At 41.3% G+C, this 16,525-nt stretch overlaps 1 protein-coding gene across 5 annotated transcripts in view; it reads left to right on the forward strand.

Moving 5' to 3' along the window:
* The window catches only part of LRRC3B (leucine rich repeat containing 3B), a 92,197-nt gene that overhangs the window by 20,808 nt on the left and 54,864 nt on the right, over positions 1 to 16,525 (forward strand). For 2 of the 5 annotated variants that reach the window (XM_005878029.2, XM_005878030.2), the window contains exon 2: positions 6,230 to 6,316. The exons of 2 other annotated variants lie outside the window; for them this stretch is intronic. The gene's annotated coding sequence lies outside the window, so the exon portion shown is untranslated. Of the gene's footprint in view, positions 1 to 6,229; positions 6,317 to 15,378; positions 15,452 to 16,525 lie in introns of all 5 variants that reach the window. One more of the 5 variants, XM_005878032.2, reaches the window with a different exon arrangement.

Consider the following 16,525-nt stretch of genomic DNA (forward strand, 5'->3'; position numbering starts at 1 on the left):
CCTACTGGCCATCTTGTGGCGGCCATCTTTGACCACATGGGGGCGGCCATCTTGTATGTTGGAGTGATGGTCAATTTGCATATCACCTCTTTATTATATAGTATATACATTTGTATATGCATGGTTTATATATGTATGTGGTTATATGTGTCTGTGCATGTGTATAATATGGTTTTATATATGTATATGTTGTATATGTATAGGTGGTTTTATGTAGAACTAGCTATATAGGCTCAGGCCTCAGCATGGGGAGTGGAATGAACTGGTCCAAGCATCTGAAGTTGTGGATGAAGTTCATGGTTTGCCACCAACTGGCAGTGTGATCTTGGACAACCTGCTAACTGTTTCTGGGCCTCCATCTCCAGAGAAATGTGGATGGTGTGAAAGATCAGGAATCCTATGATCCAATATGCATATTTTACAGCCACAAAGAGTGATCTTCCATCAGTGTCAGAGTTTGCCTGACAAGCCTTTTCCTGAGCCTCGTTTCCAGTCTTGCTGGTTAAGGGTTTGGGAAATGAATGGAGAAGCAATCAATCTGACATCAGGGGCCTATAGATAGATGCTCGGTCTCTCAGGAGCTGCTGGTCTTGTCATTTGTTTGGATGCTATCCCCAGCTTGGCCTGCCAACCGTGGCACCTTCTTGTTTCCATAGTTCTTGAAAAGGCAGGCTTTTCTGCCAACTCTATCTACATGTACATAAACACACACACACTCACACACACACACACACACACATACACACACACACACACACACCAATTTGATTACACTCTACTTAGAGTTCCCCTAAGTACTCCATTATGGTATGGGAGGTAGTTTTAGATATACACAAATATTTTTTTGATATTTATGTGTACTTTGATAGGCATTAGAAAAATACACTAAGCATAGCAAAACCACTAATATAAATATTATTTCTTAGGTTAAGAAATAATTTAAATAAGTCAATTGAATTAAATGATTGCATTAATGTTAATACCGGTAGAACTTGGATGCAACAAAATTCTTGAAGAGAGTATGTGAGTGACTAACATGTGGGAAGCACTAACTTAACTGTATTATGAGGATTTTAACCAATTCGGAAAAGGTCTTATCAAGTGCTATCTGAAACATATGTCAGAAGTGTTTTATTCTTCATTGTTTTGGCATTTCAGCCTAAAAATTCCTTTAGGAAATCTGAGTTATTTCACATTCATTTTATTTTGGTCATGTTAGGAACTTTAAATGTGAGACTTTAATCAGATATAGTTAGGAGAAACAATTAGGCCAATTAAAATGAAGGGAAATTCTGTAAAACAACTGGACTTTATAAAAATCTCTATGTCATAAAGGACAAAGACAAATAAAAACAAACAAAGTCCAAAAGACCATGTCTGGGGAACCATTCTAAACAAAAGGAAACTAAAAAGGTATGACAATCCTATATACTAAAAGCCTAATATGCAAATCGACCAAACAGTGGAACAACCGGTTTCTATGACACGCACTGACCATCAGGGAGCAGATGCTCAACACAGGAGCTGCCCCTAGCCCGCAGGCCCCAGGCTGCCGCCAGTAGCCCAAAGGGAGGCAATCAGCGGTGGTGGTGGGGGGGTGGGGCCAGCGAAGAGGCAGTGCCAGGCTGACCAAAGTGGGTGCCCCCCCCCCATTGCCCTGCCAGTTGCCCCACAGATTGGCCCTGATCACGGGGGGTGGGGCCAGCGAACGGGCAGTGCCAGGCTGACCAAAGTGGGTGCCCCCCCCATTGCCCTGCCAGTTGTCCCACAGATTGGCCCTGATCACCAGCAAGGCCTAGGGACCCTGCCCATGCATGAATTTTGTGCACTGGGCCTCTAGTTAAATGTAATATAAGGTCCTTGATTGGACCCTGGATAAAAAATAAATTGTAAAGGACACTTGGATATACTTAAGGAAATTTGAAAACCAACTTAGTATTAGAAAATAGTATACTTCTAAATATTAAGTTTTCTGAATATGATAATTATAGTATGGGGGAATAATCTTGCTGAAATATTTAGGGATGAAATACATCAATATCTGCAACTAACTTTCAGTTTAAGCCAAAGTATATATACATACACATATACTCACATGCACATATAATGCCCATATAAACACACAGATATATACATGTACGTAACACACATATGCACATACATATACACAGATGCATAAACATATGTCCTCATATTTAAACATATGCCATAGACGCATGTACATGGAGAGGAAAAGCAAATGTGACAGAATATTAACAGTTGGTTAATCTGAATGTTCACTGTGCAATTCTTGCACCCTTTCTGTAGACTTAGACTTCAAATTTTTCAAAATAAAAAGCTGCAAGAAAATATTAGACTTTTTGAGATAGGTCACAGAGGTAATCTAAGAATTTCACTGTGTAAATCAAGAAGTAGGTGTTCACGCCCTGGCCGGCTTGGCTCAGTGGATAGAGCATCAGCCTGCAGACTGAAGGGTCCCGGGTTCGATTCCGGCCAAGGACACATGCCTGGGTTGCGGGCTCGATCCCCAGTAGGGGGTGTGCAGGAGACAGCCGAGCAATGATTCTCATCATTGATGTTTCTATCTCTCTCTCCTTCTCCCTTCCTCTCTGAAATCAATAAAGAAATATATTTTTTTAAAAAAAAAAAGAAGTAGTAGTTCAGGAATTGGATAACACTTTTTTAAAAAATCCTATATAATAAAAGCCTAATATGCAAATTGACCGAATGACCAGTGGAATGACCGGTCGCTATCACATGCACTGACCACCAGGGGGCAGACGCTCAATGCAGGAACTTCCCCCAGCCTGCAGGCCCCAGGCCATCCAAGGCGTGTGCCAGCGGGGGCTCCCCTATCGCCCCATAAGTCTCCCCACAGATGGGCCCTGATCGCTGGCCAGACCTAGGGACCCTACCCGTGCACGAATTTTGTGTACCAAGCCTCTAGTTGTTAGACCCTACCCGTGCACGAATTTCGTGTACCAAGCCTCTAGTTGTTATTTTTATTGCTTACCTCACCCTATTTTTAAATTTTTGTTGTTGTTTTTATTTTACCCATCTCCCCTTCCACTTTGATTACCATCAGATTGTTTTCTTATCTTTGGATCTGTTTCTGTTTTGTTTATTCATTATTTTTTACATTCCACATGTAAGTGAGATCATACAATATTTATTTTTTTTGTCTGACTTATTTCACTCAGCATAACATCTAGGTTCATCCATGTTATTGCAAATAGCTAGATTTTTTATTACTCAATAATAATCCATTGTATATATATACCATCTCTTCTTTATCCATTCATCTATCAGTGGACACCTAGGGTTGCTTCCATATCTTGGCTTTTGTCATACAATATTTATTTTTTTTTGTCTGACTTATTTCACTCAGCATAACATCTAGGTTCATCCATGTTATTGCAAATAGCTAGATTTTTTATTACTCAATAATAATCCATTGTATATATATACCATCTCTTCTTTATCCATTCATCTATCAGTGGACACCTAGGGTTGCTTCCATATCTTGGCTTTTGTGAATAATGCTGCAATGAATATAAGGGGCCATATGTCTTTTTGAATCAGTATTTTTGTTTTCTTTGGATAAATACCACCCAGAAGTGGAATTGCTGGCATGAATGGTAGCTCTATTTTTAGTTTTTTGATGAATTCCCCATACTATTTTCCATATTGGCGGCACCAATTTTCAATTGATTTGCATTTCTCTGATGATTAGTGATGATAAGCCTCTTCATATATCTATTGGCCATTTGGATGTCCTCTTTAGAAAAATGTCTATTCAGAGCCTCTGCCCATTTTTTTATTGGGTTGCTTGTTTTTTGTTGTTAAGTTACAGGAATTCCTTATATATTTTGGATATTAACCCTTTATCAGATTATTATTTGCAAACATCTTCTCCCACTCAGTAGGCTGTCTTTTGGTTTTGTCGATGGTTTGGGATAACGTTTTTCTTGAGCCCACTAAGGAGCATGCTTACATTGGTGCAGAGACCCACAACAGCTCCACAGCTATTCCTCCACTAAAATTCCCTCCACCAACCAAGTAACGATTAGACATAAAGCGGGTCTCTGGGCAGCAGACCCGAAGACGAACAGTTCATGGTGACTTCCTGGATTCTAGCTTGCATAGGCCTGTCTATTACAGCTGATAAAACAATATGATTATAGAATAGCCTCTTCTCTAGTATAATAAAATGTTTGTGAATTCAGAAGTCCTTAAATAACTATTTATTGAGTGTCTACTATGGTCCAGGTATTGTTCCTAGGGCAGAGGAAGATGGTTAAGATCTACTTCTCATGGCGATTACGTTCTTGAGTGGGAGGGATAGAAGTAGCCAAGCAAGTACTGAGATGAATCGGGTGATATAAAAAATTGCCAAGTCTTGTAAAGAACAAGAAAGTATGAGAGTAACGTGACAGGGAGTGATGAAGCTGGGTGTTGTGGAAGGCTTCTCTGAGGAGCTGATGGATCATTAATATCACAAGGAAGAGCTATTTTGCTTTAAATGTCTCTGCTGTTTATTCCTAATTCGCACGGCCTTTGAGCTTGCCTCTGATGTCAAGGTCAAGGATCTTCTGAAGCCTGACTGTTCTGCTGGACTGCCTCAGGGTCAGTGTGTCTGGTGTATCTCACACCAAGTGACTACAGTGTGGGGCCGACGCACAAGTGTGCTCTCGTTCCCCTGTGCTCTTGTTGACGAATGCAGGTGTTCTCTGTGTACTTCTCATCTTTATGATGGACTTTTAAGGAAGTTTAATTCACAAACCACGCAAAGCTCATCATTTGCTCCTACTGACACACGGTGATGAAAGTGAGTTATTGTTCCTGAATAATGCTGCAAGGAAGCCTTCCAACCAGCAATTTTCAATAATGCCACATTGGCACCCCTCTGAATTACTATCTGCTTTGGCTAATTCAATATGACAGGTTTCTAAAGCAATTTGAGTTCATGTGAAAGCAGTGAGAGAGAGTATTCAAACTTACTTAAAGGAGGGCGGGAGGAAGGAACTTATATTGCAATCTCCTGTAACACAGATCGAGATTTACTTGGATTCATTTCCTGGAGACATTCAATATGTTTTATCTTTTTCTTTTTCAGTCGCCTTTTCAGTTACATCTGATAATTATATTCTATCGGCCGTGCTTCAGTTTACCCCAGAGTATAGAATCCATCAGCTGATTCTCTGGCTCAGAGGCCAATATTACTTAGCATGAGAGAAATTCCAGTTTTTAAAAATCAGGTCAACATATGCCCCACATATAAAAATCACTCAGGAAATAGGCCGGCAGGTAAAAAGGAACCTATGTAGGATTCTGAATATCAATGTTCCTTCTCTTTCCCCTGTTTCCACCTGGCTGAACCAAAGCTGGCCTTCCAGATGGCAAGGTGTGGGCCAGGCAGCGTGGTATTGGTATAAACGAAAGGATTTGGAGTCAGAGAACCTGGTTGCAGTCCCAGCCATGCCACCTATGACTGTGAACTTGGCTCAAGGCCTGGCTCATTGTAAACATTCAACAAATATGAGCCCCATTTCCTCCTCCTCCATCTTCTTTCCCTTACCATTCTGTCTCTCAGCTCCTGTCAGGCATGCTGGCCTTCTTTCTGTCTGTAGAACATGCCACGCATATTCCTGCTTCAAAGCTGCTGTACTTGCACTTCCTTCTGCTGGATATGTCCCTCCCACAGATCACCCCATGGCTTTCTACTCACTTTTAGTTCTCATCTCGAATGCCACCATTAAGAGCAGCCTTCCCACACTTGGTCACTCTCTAACATATTACCCTGATGGGTTTTCTTCATGGCTCCTCTCACTGTCTTTAGTTACCTTGATAATTTATTTGTTTGTTTGTATTATCTTTCTCCCAGTTTCCACCGTAAGCTCTGTGGGAGCAGAGTCTTGACTATTGTGGGTATATCAGCACTGGGACATATTAGGTGCTCAATAAATATTAGTTGCATGGAAGTTATTGGGACCTCCCTGAGAGATGGAAGAGCCTTGTGTGGCTCTTCTGAAGGTCAGATGATGCAGATTTCAGGGAGTCATTTGGAAATTATCAAACACGTCTTATTAAGTCACCTCCATCTCATCCATGAAGCACCTCTTCCCATCACCCCAGACTGAAGTGCCCTTTTCATATTCTTGGCGGCTTTTTCTGTAAAGGTCTTACTTTTCTGACACGTAATATAACTCCCGATACCTTTCATTGACAGGCATTTCAAATGAAACTCGGAAGAATTTAAAGCAAGATGAAAGATGCTCCAGCTTGGAAATTGGTACTCAGCCTACAGTTTAGAGATGTAAGTACACAGAGCAGGCAGCATTTACACAATGCCCAGCAGCAGAGGGAGACCGTATTGAGAATGCAAGCTACACACAGCCTCCCTGTGCCAAGTTAGGCCTAAAGAAAACAGCATCATATGCCTGGTTTGGGAGAGGCAGGACATAAATGCAGAGGGTTCTGCTTGGCGGCAGGCACACTGGTGCCAAGGCCACGGCCACGGCCCATTTCTGTTCCTTGTGTTCTTTTAAGACAGCAGCTCTGTGATGGAGGAGGACAGTGCTGATAATGAGTTGCCGGGGACATCTTGCCCATGGAAAGTAGAAGGATTCTTTTTTTTTTTTTATCTACCTACCTTTGTGGAAAAATTTCAACCTTTACTATTTATAACCTTTTCCGTCTTCAATCAACATGTAGTATGTTGGCTTTGAAACAGCTTGATTTAAATTGTGGAAGAAAAGGAAGGGGAGTTTTCGGAAATCTCAATCCATTATTCATGATGTTTAGAAAGATGTGTGGTTTTCTGTTTTTTCACAAGTGAGAAAATCATCCTGATAGAAGCTGAATCAGGTAGCAAATTGTGTTGATTTCAGAGGGTGAAACCCCTCCCTCGCTGCCACCTTGCAGACACAATACTGTATTCAAGGGCCCTGTGACTTCTCCCCTTCCCATCTCAGTTTTTCCAGGAAAGGGGTCATTTAATGGTCAGTGGAACTTGACATTTCTAGTTTAAGAAAATGTAACCATATTTTGAATTTGGGAACAATTGCCTCACCCGTGGTTCTCAAAATGCATCATCCCCCTCTATTTTGAAATATAAGAATTTTGGTAAACTGACTCAAAAAAAAGGAGAGTGCACATCCGACCTGCTTTCTCCTCTCCCTTTCTCAGAGGGGCAGAATCCTGCCCAAACCTCCTAGGACCTGGGCTTTCATGGATAAACATCCAAGAGAAACCTTATAGAAATGCTCATATCTACTGAAAAAAGAAGTATATAGCACGGGATTTTGATGCAAAATGTTTTAATTATATAATCTTTTTATTTGAGTGACTTAAAGAATGAACAATTGGAACATCAAATTTGTAATATGGGCTATACTTTAAAATGATGAATTACACTGTGTATATTCTCTTATACTCACATTTCTCCTTTTAGGCAACTCAAAAATAAGAACTGGCAATTTTTATTCTTTTGGAGAACTGAAGATTTCTTGTAGGAAGTTTTGTTTAAAGAGGAGTGGTGAATAAGTCAGCACAGGAGAAATCACAAATTAAATGCAGCCCCGAATACAGCTCATTCAGAGGATTCAAGCATACCTCTTTTGTTATTTATTTTTGAAGCTCCTTATGTTTTTAAGAAAGCAATTAGAAATAGAAGGTGGATCTTAAAGGGGTCCGAGGGTTTCATATTGTATCATCTAACTCAAGGCCAGGCTGCCCCAGGTAGGACCAACCACTGGACAGAATTTCCTTGGAACATCACATGAGCGATTCTTTCCCTTGCTGGCTTGTTTTTGAGGATGAAAAGCTTCCACTGGCCTTTGTGAAGAAACTAACATTTGAGCTCCAAGGTTCAAAGAGGATGCTTTGCCCCTCTGACTTCTCTGTGCTGTTTCTTTGGAAACTTCAGTTCAGAACATTTCGTCTTTAGTTCAGAACACCACAAGAACAAGTGAAGAGGATTTTTCTAGATGCCCGTTATGTGACAATTTTCTCCAGGTCCTTTTCACATATTTTCCATATTAAAAAAAAAATCAAACTCTGAGTTTTAATTTTATGGTGTTTGACTTACATACATTCCTATTCTATTTGAAGGAGAATTCCCTCAGTTGAGGTCTCTATCAGTTTATGCCTGTTCTCAGATTTGCTTGTTCTTCACCTTCTTTCTCTACTTCAGGCCTTACTTCAGAATACCACCAGATTCATTTTCCCAAAATGCCACTTTGAGTTGGTAACTTCCTTGCTTAAAGTACTTGGTGACTCTCAGCTATCGATTAAGTCACATTCCTTGACCTGGCATTCAAGGCCTAGCACGGCCTCCTTCTCCTTCTCCTAATATATTTCATGGTGGAATTCAAGGCCAACCATAGCCTCCTCCTTCTCCTAATATTTTTCATTTTGCATCTCAGTGCTCATGCTGGATGTCATACACACTACTGATGGTCTTGGCACTCTGCATTTTCTATGCCACTGATGTAGTCTCTGCTTAAGACTTTCTCCCTTCTCTTCCCTTTTACTTGTCCATTCCTATTTTATCCTTTCTAGACCCAGGTCAAGAGCTAATGCAAGTAGTTGACCACCTCTGATTACAATAATTCCTCCTTTTAAATAAACTTTTTATCTTGAGATTATTTGCTCTATTTTTTTCCCTTTTATAAGCTGTGTCTTTTATAAGACTACATGTCTCATGGTCCAAGGCCATGTCTCATAACTTTGCGTACCTCTATTCACTGCGTAGCTTGCCTTCTGATACATGATAAGTATTCTGCAAATATTTGTTAGTTGTTCTCAAAAGTGATGTAAGGCTCTTTCTTATAAACAGGAAGCCTAAGTGGCTTCCATTTCTTTTTTTAAAAAAACCTTTTTATTAAATTTATTGGGGTGACATTGGTTAATAAAATGACATAGGTTTCAGGTGTACAGTTCTATGATACATCACCTGTATATTGCATTGATATTTACCACCCAAACTCAAATCTCCTTCCATAAACATATATTTGACACTCTTTACCCTTTATTATCCCCCCCAACCCCTTTCCCTCTGGAAACTACCACACAATTGTCTGTGTCTATGGAGTTTTTCTTTCTTTGTTCTCAAAAGTGATGTAAGGCTCTTTCTAATAAACAGGAAGCCTAACTGGCTTCCATTTCTTTTAAAAAAACTTTTTATTAAATTTATTTGGGTGACATTGGTTAATAAAATGACATAGGTTTCAGGTGTACAGTTCTATGATACATCACCTGTATATTGCATTGATATTTACCACCCAAACTCAAATCTCCTTCCATAAACATATATTTGACACTCTTTACCCTTTATTATCCCCCCAACCCCCTTTCCCTCTGGAAACTACCACTCTTTACTTATTATCCCCCCCAACCCCTTTCCCTCTGGAAACTACCACACAATTGTCTGTGTCTATGGAGTTTTTCTTTATTTATCGTGTTTGTTCATTTGTTGCTTCCAGTTTTATATCCTACATGTGAATGAAATCATATGGTTCTTGACTTTTTCTGCCTGACTCATGAGTCAACTAAGCTTTTCTGTTGAACCTCGGAAACCATATCAGGTCACTTTACTTCCAGAATATGGGCTGTTGTATCCAGGGTCTGAAAGGCCCAGGAAAGAGAGTGTGAAACATATTTGGAAGCAGGAGCATGCTAGATCCAGAAATGGGCCGCCCAGCTCAACCCATAAGTGGCATATCTAGGGTGGGGCAGTAGTAGCAGCTTACTGTGGGGGGCAGGCAATAAAGGCACATAGAGGATTTAGAACTATCATGAAACCATTAAGAGTTCTTCTGCTTCTTGGAGAGACCAAGATGGCGGCATAGGTAAACACCGGAGACTGCTGCCGCAAACAACCACTTCAAAAATACAACTAAAAGACGGAACGGACATCACCCAGAACCACAGGAAGGCTGGCTGAGGAGAGACTCTTCAACTAGAAGGAAAAATAACAGCACACCGAGGCTCAGAGGAGGCGCAGTGTGGAAAAAACTCAGGTGCGGAGGTGCGCGCGCAAAGCGGGCTGGTGGCTGAGAGCGCGGTTGTCGTTTTCGGTCAGGGGGGAGTCTCAGACTCTGAGCTCCAGATACGGGCGAATCGCTGGGGACTCGGACCCAAACGGGAGAAGCGGGAGTGTCTGGCATCAGTTGGAAGGCAGCTTTCTCTCCGAGGTTTGCAGCGGTTCCTGGGGTTCTGAGAAGCAGAGCCTCTGGGAACGGGACTGAGGGCACCATAACCGCTCCCTCCGCCCGCCCTGCCCTGTTGAGCCCTGGGCCGCCCAGCTCAACCCATAAGTGGCATATCTAGGGTGGGGCAGTAGTAGCAGCTTACTGTGGGGGCAGGCAATAAAGGCACATAAGGATTTAGAACTATCATGAAACCATTAAGAGTTCTTCTGCTTCTTATCAGCAAACACCAGCATTTCTAAACAATGTCAGTAATGGAGTACTCTTTCCTCCCACAATATGCATATTTATTACTGTTAAATTTTAATAGTATAAGAAAGCTCCAAATTAGCACATCACCATTGTTATTGTTGTTATTATTATTATTATTGAATAAATGCTGTATTCTACACAGAAGTTAATTCGGGGAAGTCCCAGATATGCAGACTGGCACACATGGCCTCAGTTACCCACTCACAAAGAAAAACTGAATGGTTCCAGATCCTTCTCTTGCTTCCCGCACAACTGGTGGCTCCAGCCCAGTGGTACTACGTATATTTGCATTAATCTAGTAGATTTGGAACAAACAGGGGAGCACTGTGATTGTAAAACTAAATAGAACTTGAGTTGCATTAATTCTGCCATTTTCTGTGACCACTTGTGGTTTTTCTTGGTGTTTAACTGTTAGCTATTTCCAGCTATATAATTTTGTTTGGTGAGTGTACATTTTTTTAAAAAAATAGAACAAATTTTTTTTTTATTATTGATTTTCAGAGAGGAAGGGAGAGGGGGAGAGATAGAAACATCAATGATTAGAGAGAATCATTGATTAGCTGCCTCCTTCCCGCCCCCCACTGGGGATCGAGCCCACAACCTGGGTATGTGCCCTTGACCGGAATTGAACCTGGGACCCTTCAGTCCGTGGGCCGACACTCTACCCACTGAGCCAAACCAGCTAGGGTGGTGAGTGTACATTTTAGTTCATACATGCAGTTATGTTTGCTCCATTTCATGATTATCGTGGAGAATCATTTCTTCCATATAGAGGAGGGTATGTTAAAATGATTACTCCGAGAGGCATGTATAGTAAGAGTTCCCCTGCATCAGATGTGCTTGTTTTACTGAAGAACAATTTCTGAAGCCTCCAGACAAGGCTTTACACAAATGGCACGTTATCAGGAGGCTTTCTCTGCCACCATCTGAGATACCCAATCACACCCCCTACCCCGTCCACCCTACTCTTCATCATTCTTATCCCAGTTTGTTTTATTCACAGCACTTACCACCCCTGACATATTATACATGAGCCTCTGTGTGTGTGTGTGTGTGTGTGTGTGTGTGTGTGTGTGTGTGTGTTCACTTGTTAGTATTTGTCTCCTCTGCTAGTCTCAGCTTCCATAGGAACAGGAAATTTGCTTCATCAATGCTGTATCCTGGACATCTTTCAATAAATACTTGTTGAGTGAATGAATGAGAGAAGTGTCATAATATATCCCACAGACACCTTTCATTGATTGTCTTCTCTCTAAACAAATGGGTTACAGAAGTACTGTTTGCCTATCCTAAAGAATGTGGTGTTCTTGAAATAGATGGAGAATCAGCCAAACCTCCTTACCCACCTATTTAGCCTGCAAACCTAACTCAGAAGGGGGCAGCATAGTCAAAGTGACCATATATTAAGAGTTTACTGTAATTAGGCCCTTTAATATGTATTATCTCAATGAATTCTCAAAAAGGCCTTGTTATAGGTGACAAAACAACCACACTTGTGTGACATCTAAGCCCGTCCTGTCCCTGGGACTGGGAAGGAAGGACAGCTGGGGACTGCATTTCTCACAGCCTCGGCTGCTTTGGCACCGGCTTCTCCCAGCATCTGCTGCCGGGAAGTGTTAGGTGTCATTGCACAGCTGTGAAGTGGGGCAGAACCAAGAAGCAAATGGAATAGCACAGAGGAGCCAGGGAACTAAATGCCAGCCTTCAGAGGGTAGGAGAACAGACTCAGCTCAAGTTCTGCAAGAACAAAGGTGCTTGGGGGAGGGCGTGTAGGAATCCGTTAGTCCAGAGTCAACCGCGCATAAAGAGGACGGGCCATTTCCAATGTCCCTGACTCAGTATGCCTCTGCAGAGGTACTCATTATTTTGTCTCACACTTTGCACCATTCACCCACAACCCCACTTTTTAAAAACAATCTATAGATGTTTTAGAGACATTAAGACAAAACATTTTTAACGTGCATCCTCTTTTATTTATAAGTTTGAAATGCAACTAACTCAGTTATAACAGCAGAACAGAGTTACAACAACACTAAGGAAAGTGGACAAAACATCTTCCTAAATTTTATAGTACTACAAAACATTTTCAATTTTTTTCGGGGGGGGACCTAAGCTGATCCATATGCATGCCACTTTTATTGTGGTGTAAGCCTGTAGCCTTACTGTGCTGGAAACTGTTTTCACTGCCATCAGTGCAAGGCATTGCCAAAGTCACAGAGGAGGTGAAGGGATGAGAGCATCCTTGGTAGATAGATACATGCTTAGTAAGAGGCCACCCCAGAAGCTGAGCTGGAGACAATAGAATGAGCAAGATGTGAATGGATACACTAGAGAAGAGAGAACAAAAGTGCCTAAAAGACTGAATTTTAAAAAAAATTGAAGCGACATAGGTGGGAGAAAAGAAAAATGAGGTAAGAAGAAGCTATTAGTGGGAATTAATGAAAGAAAATGACTTGCATCTCTGACATTAAGTTTGGCTAACTCATGTTGTATTATGATGGCTTTTCCGTGAAATCTAGAATTTCTGACATTTTTCTACAGGCAGAGTGACAAAGACAGCAAAAAGACTGATTTGAAATATTCTCAAAGATGGGCTTGGTTATACATGTGAGTTCAGATATTGGCCTGTCATTAATAATATTTTTGGAGAATCTGACATGTCATCTCTCACTGATTTAAGCCTCTGGGAGACTGAGAGAGATGGAGTATAAAACAAAACCTGTAAACTGTCAGAAGGAAGGACTCACAGAATATAGAGCTGATGGTGTCCTTTAAATCACACTAAGATAACCTGAATTCCAGCAGAGATTTTGAAACTCTTGACCATGCTGGGTGTATTAGGCCCTTAAATCATGTCTCTGGTTACAGCTCAGGGCCTGGAGTTAGATTTTACTATGACCTAGGATGTTACCCATTTAAACTCACTGTTTTTTGTTTGTTTATTTATATATATATTGATTTTTTTACAGAGAGGAAGGTGAGAGGGATAGAGAGTTAGAAACATCGATGAGAGAGAAACATCGATCAGCTGCCTCCTGCACACGCCCCCCCACTGGGGATGTGCCCGCAACCAAGGTACATGCCCTTGACCGGAATCGAACCCGGGACCCTTCAGTCCGCAGGCTGACGCTCTATCCACTGAGCCAAACCGGTTCAGGCACTGTTGTTTGTTTTGAGGAACAGACTGCACCCATGTGTGTGTCAAGAAGTGTTAGGCACAGTCATACTGACACCACGTTGAAAACAACGATTCACCTCATTGGAGGCATTTAGTTTACACAGACGTGAGTTGTATCGTGTGGATATTGGAGGAGTTCATAGTATCCATGCCTATGGCACCAGACATGTCTAAGTAACAACCTAGAACAGCCTGCATGATACATCTCCTAGTTGCAGAAGCAGTCCAAAGCCTGGCTGAATGTGATGCCTTCCTGTTCCTGGTGATCTATCTCCAATAACCTGCACAATAAAGTGATAGACTCATGATGGGAATTCATTAGAGATGGGGCTGTGCTGGAGCAAGTCCAGGTCAGACTTAGCAAGCCCAGCCCCAGATCTGGTCAGAATGCTGAAATGGATTCTTGATTGTTTTCCCACCGCCATTCCATCCGTACCAAGGTGAACAGACGTAAAAGGCTGAAAGGTCCAAAGCAGGGGCTTAGAGAAGATCATATGTCTCTAGCGATAGTTCCTGAACTTTGCTGCCCACTAGTGACTCCTGGAGAGCATCTCAAATCCTCCAAGGCCCAGGCTATACACTAAACCAGAGTGTCTACGACTGGGGCTAAAGCATCTGTCATCTAAAAAGTCTCCCAGGAGGTTTCGATATACAGCTGTAAAAGAAAGTAAGGCATAATGAATCCTGAAGAGCAATGTGGATAGGCCTTAGGAGTACTTCAGAGACGAGAGAAATAGCAAAAACTTCTTTGTCAGGGAGTAAGGAGGGTGAGCTAGGCAGAGGGACAACCTAAGCAAAAAGAGAAATAAAGTGTGTGGTGAGTCAGTACAAAGTTCTTTTTTGGCTGTAGCCTGGAGGCATAAAGGAACAGCAGGAGAATACCAGGGAGTATCAGAATATGCTGTAAAGGGCCGGATGTCAGGCCAAGGAAATAGTGTGTATAGTTTCATTGGCAAAGGTAACCATTGGAGAGAGAAAGTGGCTTTTATTTTTATTTTTTCATGAACACAGCACCAGTGTGAATAAATTGCTTAGAAGAAAACAGAAACTATAAAACCTATATCACATTAGGAGGCTAATGTTGCTTTAAAATGACATTTTCTAACTTTCGTTTTTAACTTACATCTTCATGTATTTTGGTGTACAATTGCCTAATGTTTTTTCTTTAAATTGATTTATTTTTACTTAAATATTTATTTAAAGAATACTAGTATCAATATCTATATGTCTGTCTATCTATCAAATACTTCTATAATGCCCTTAAAGGAAAAAAAATAGTATCAATAGTATCACTTTTCATAAATAGAAGTTTAGTTTTAGGAAATAATATCATAAAAATAAAACCAAGTCGTTTCTTGTTAGATACGCTCACCTGCCAGTGATTCTGAGTTTGAGGCCTCGCCTCTTCTTGAAAAGGGAAGATTTGCAAGTGGGTTCAGGACAGAGTAGCACTAAGCAGGGTGGTGACCATTAGGATGGAGAAGAGGGAATGGAAAGGACACAGCTCAGAGGCAGACACACCCAGTCTTTGGCCCGTGGTCCTTGATGTCTGTGCAGGGGGGCGGGATGAGCATTTTGTCAGTGGTACCCCAGCGAATGGAGTCCCAGTTTACCATGCTTTAGCTTTAATGCTAAAATACCGGCAAGGAACGTGGCTGAGAAACACAGTAAAAATCACAACAGCCAATCTTTGAAGGTGCTATCAGATCTAATCATCCCCTTTTGTTCTGCCTGCAGAAAAGGCAGCTCCTAATGGTTTGATAATCCCAGGAAGGATGTACTTGCTCTCAACGTGAATGCATTTTAACAGGTAACATATGATGTCACTAAATATACTTGCACTTAGAGATTGTCCTTTTGAAAATGCAATATTGAATAACATGAGACTTTGGCATGGCATAGAATTTGAAAATAATATACTGCATGGCTATCGTTTCATATGGGCACATTTTATTTTGGCGATGGTTTCATTAGGTTGAAAGCAATGGAAACCCTGTGGTGTCCACGTGTGTGTCTGTGTTATGTTCACTAAGCACTTTGGTAAATGGGAAGTTTCCAAAGTTAAGATTTAAAATTATTAGGCAAAGATAGTAATGAAAGAAGTCCGGCAGTCACAGAGCAAACGTTATGACCCTATCACCATTAAGCCAGTTACCAACAGATAAGAAAATGTAACTCTTTTTAACCCTCTGGAGTTCTCTTAAAGCCTCTTAGAAGCATAATATTGTCTGTATCTTGAGTTACATGCTGCTTTGCTTATGTAGACTATTGGTAAAATCCAATCTGGAACCTTCTAGGCTTGCATGACTTAGGCCTTTTGCTGATAAGTAGGTCTTACTTGGCAGGTTGACCCGGGATGATTAGTAAAATCCAGTCATGCTGGAGATAAATGTGCTTCTGTTCATTTCACTAACTCATCTCAACAGCACTTACCTTTATCGCCTTGTCTTAACTGTCTTCCGTAGCCGTGTCCTCTTTAGAATACCAAATGAAAAAGAGCTCGTGCCTCTGATCCATTATTGACAACCCATACTTTCAGCCACAAGTCAAACTGTGTTGTGGTGACAGAAAAGGTCAGCAGGGCACATGCTAAATATGTATTAATAATGCCCATAGATTACCAAGTATCCTTTAGGTGGCAGGGTCTGTGCAAGCATATCATATAAGTTGTGATATGGCTTAAAATTCAACATAACAGCCCTGGCCGGGTAGCTCAGTTGGTTGGAATATCGTCCTGTACACCAAAAGGTTGCAAGTTAATTTATGGTCAGGCCACCCACATGCCTAGGTTATGGGTTAGATCCCCAGTCAGGGCACATATGAGAAGAAACCGATATTCTCACATCAATGTTTCTCTCTCTCTCTCTCTCTTTCCCTACCTTTC

Source organism: Myotis brandtii, unplaced genomic scaffold (genome assembly GCF_000412655.1).
Source record: "Myotis brandtii unplaced genomic scaffold, ASM41265v1 scaffold54, whole genome shotgun sequence".
Taxonomy (NCBI): domain Eukaryota; kingdom Metazoa; phylum Chordata; class Mammalia; order Chiroptera; family Vespertilionidae; genus Myotis; species Myotis brandtii.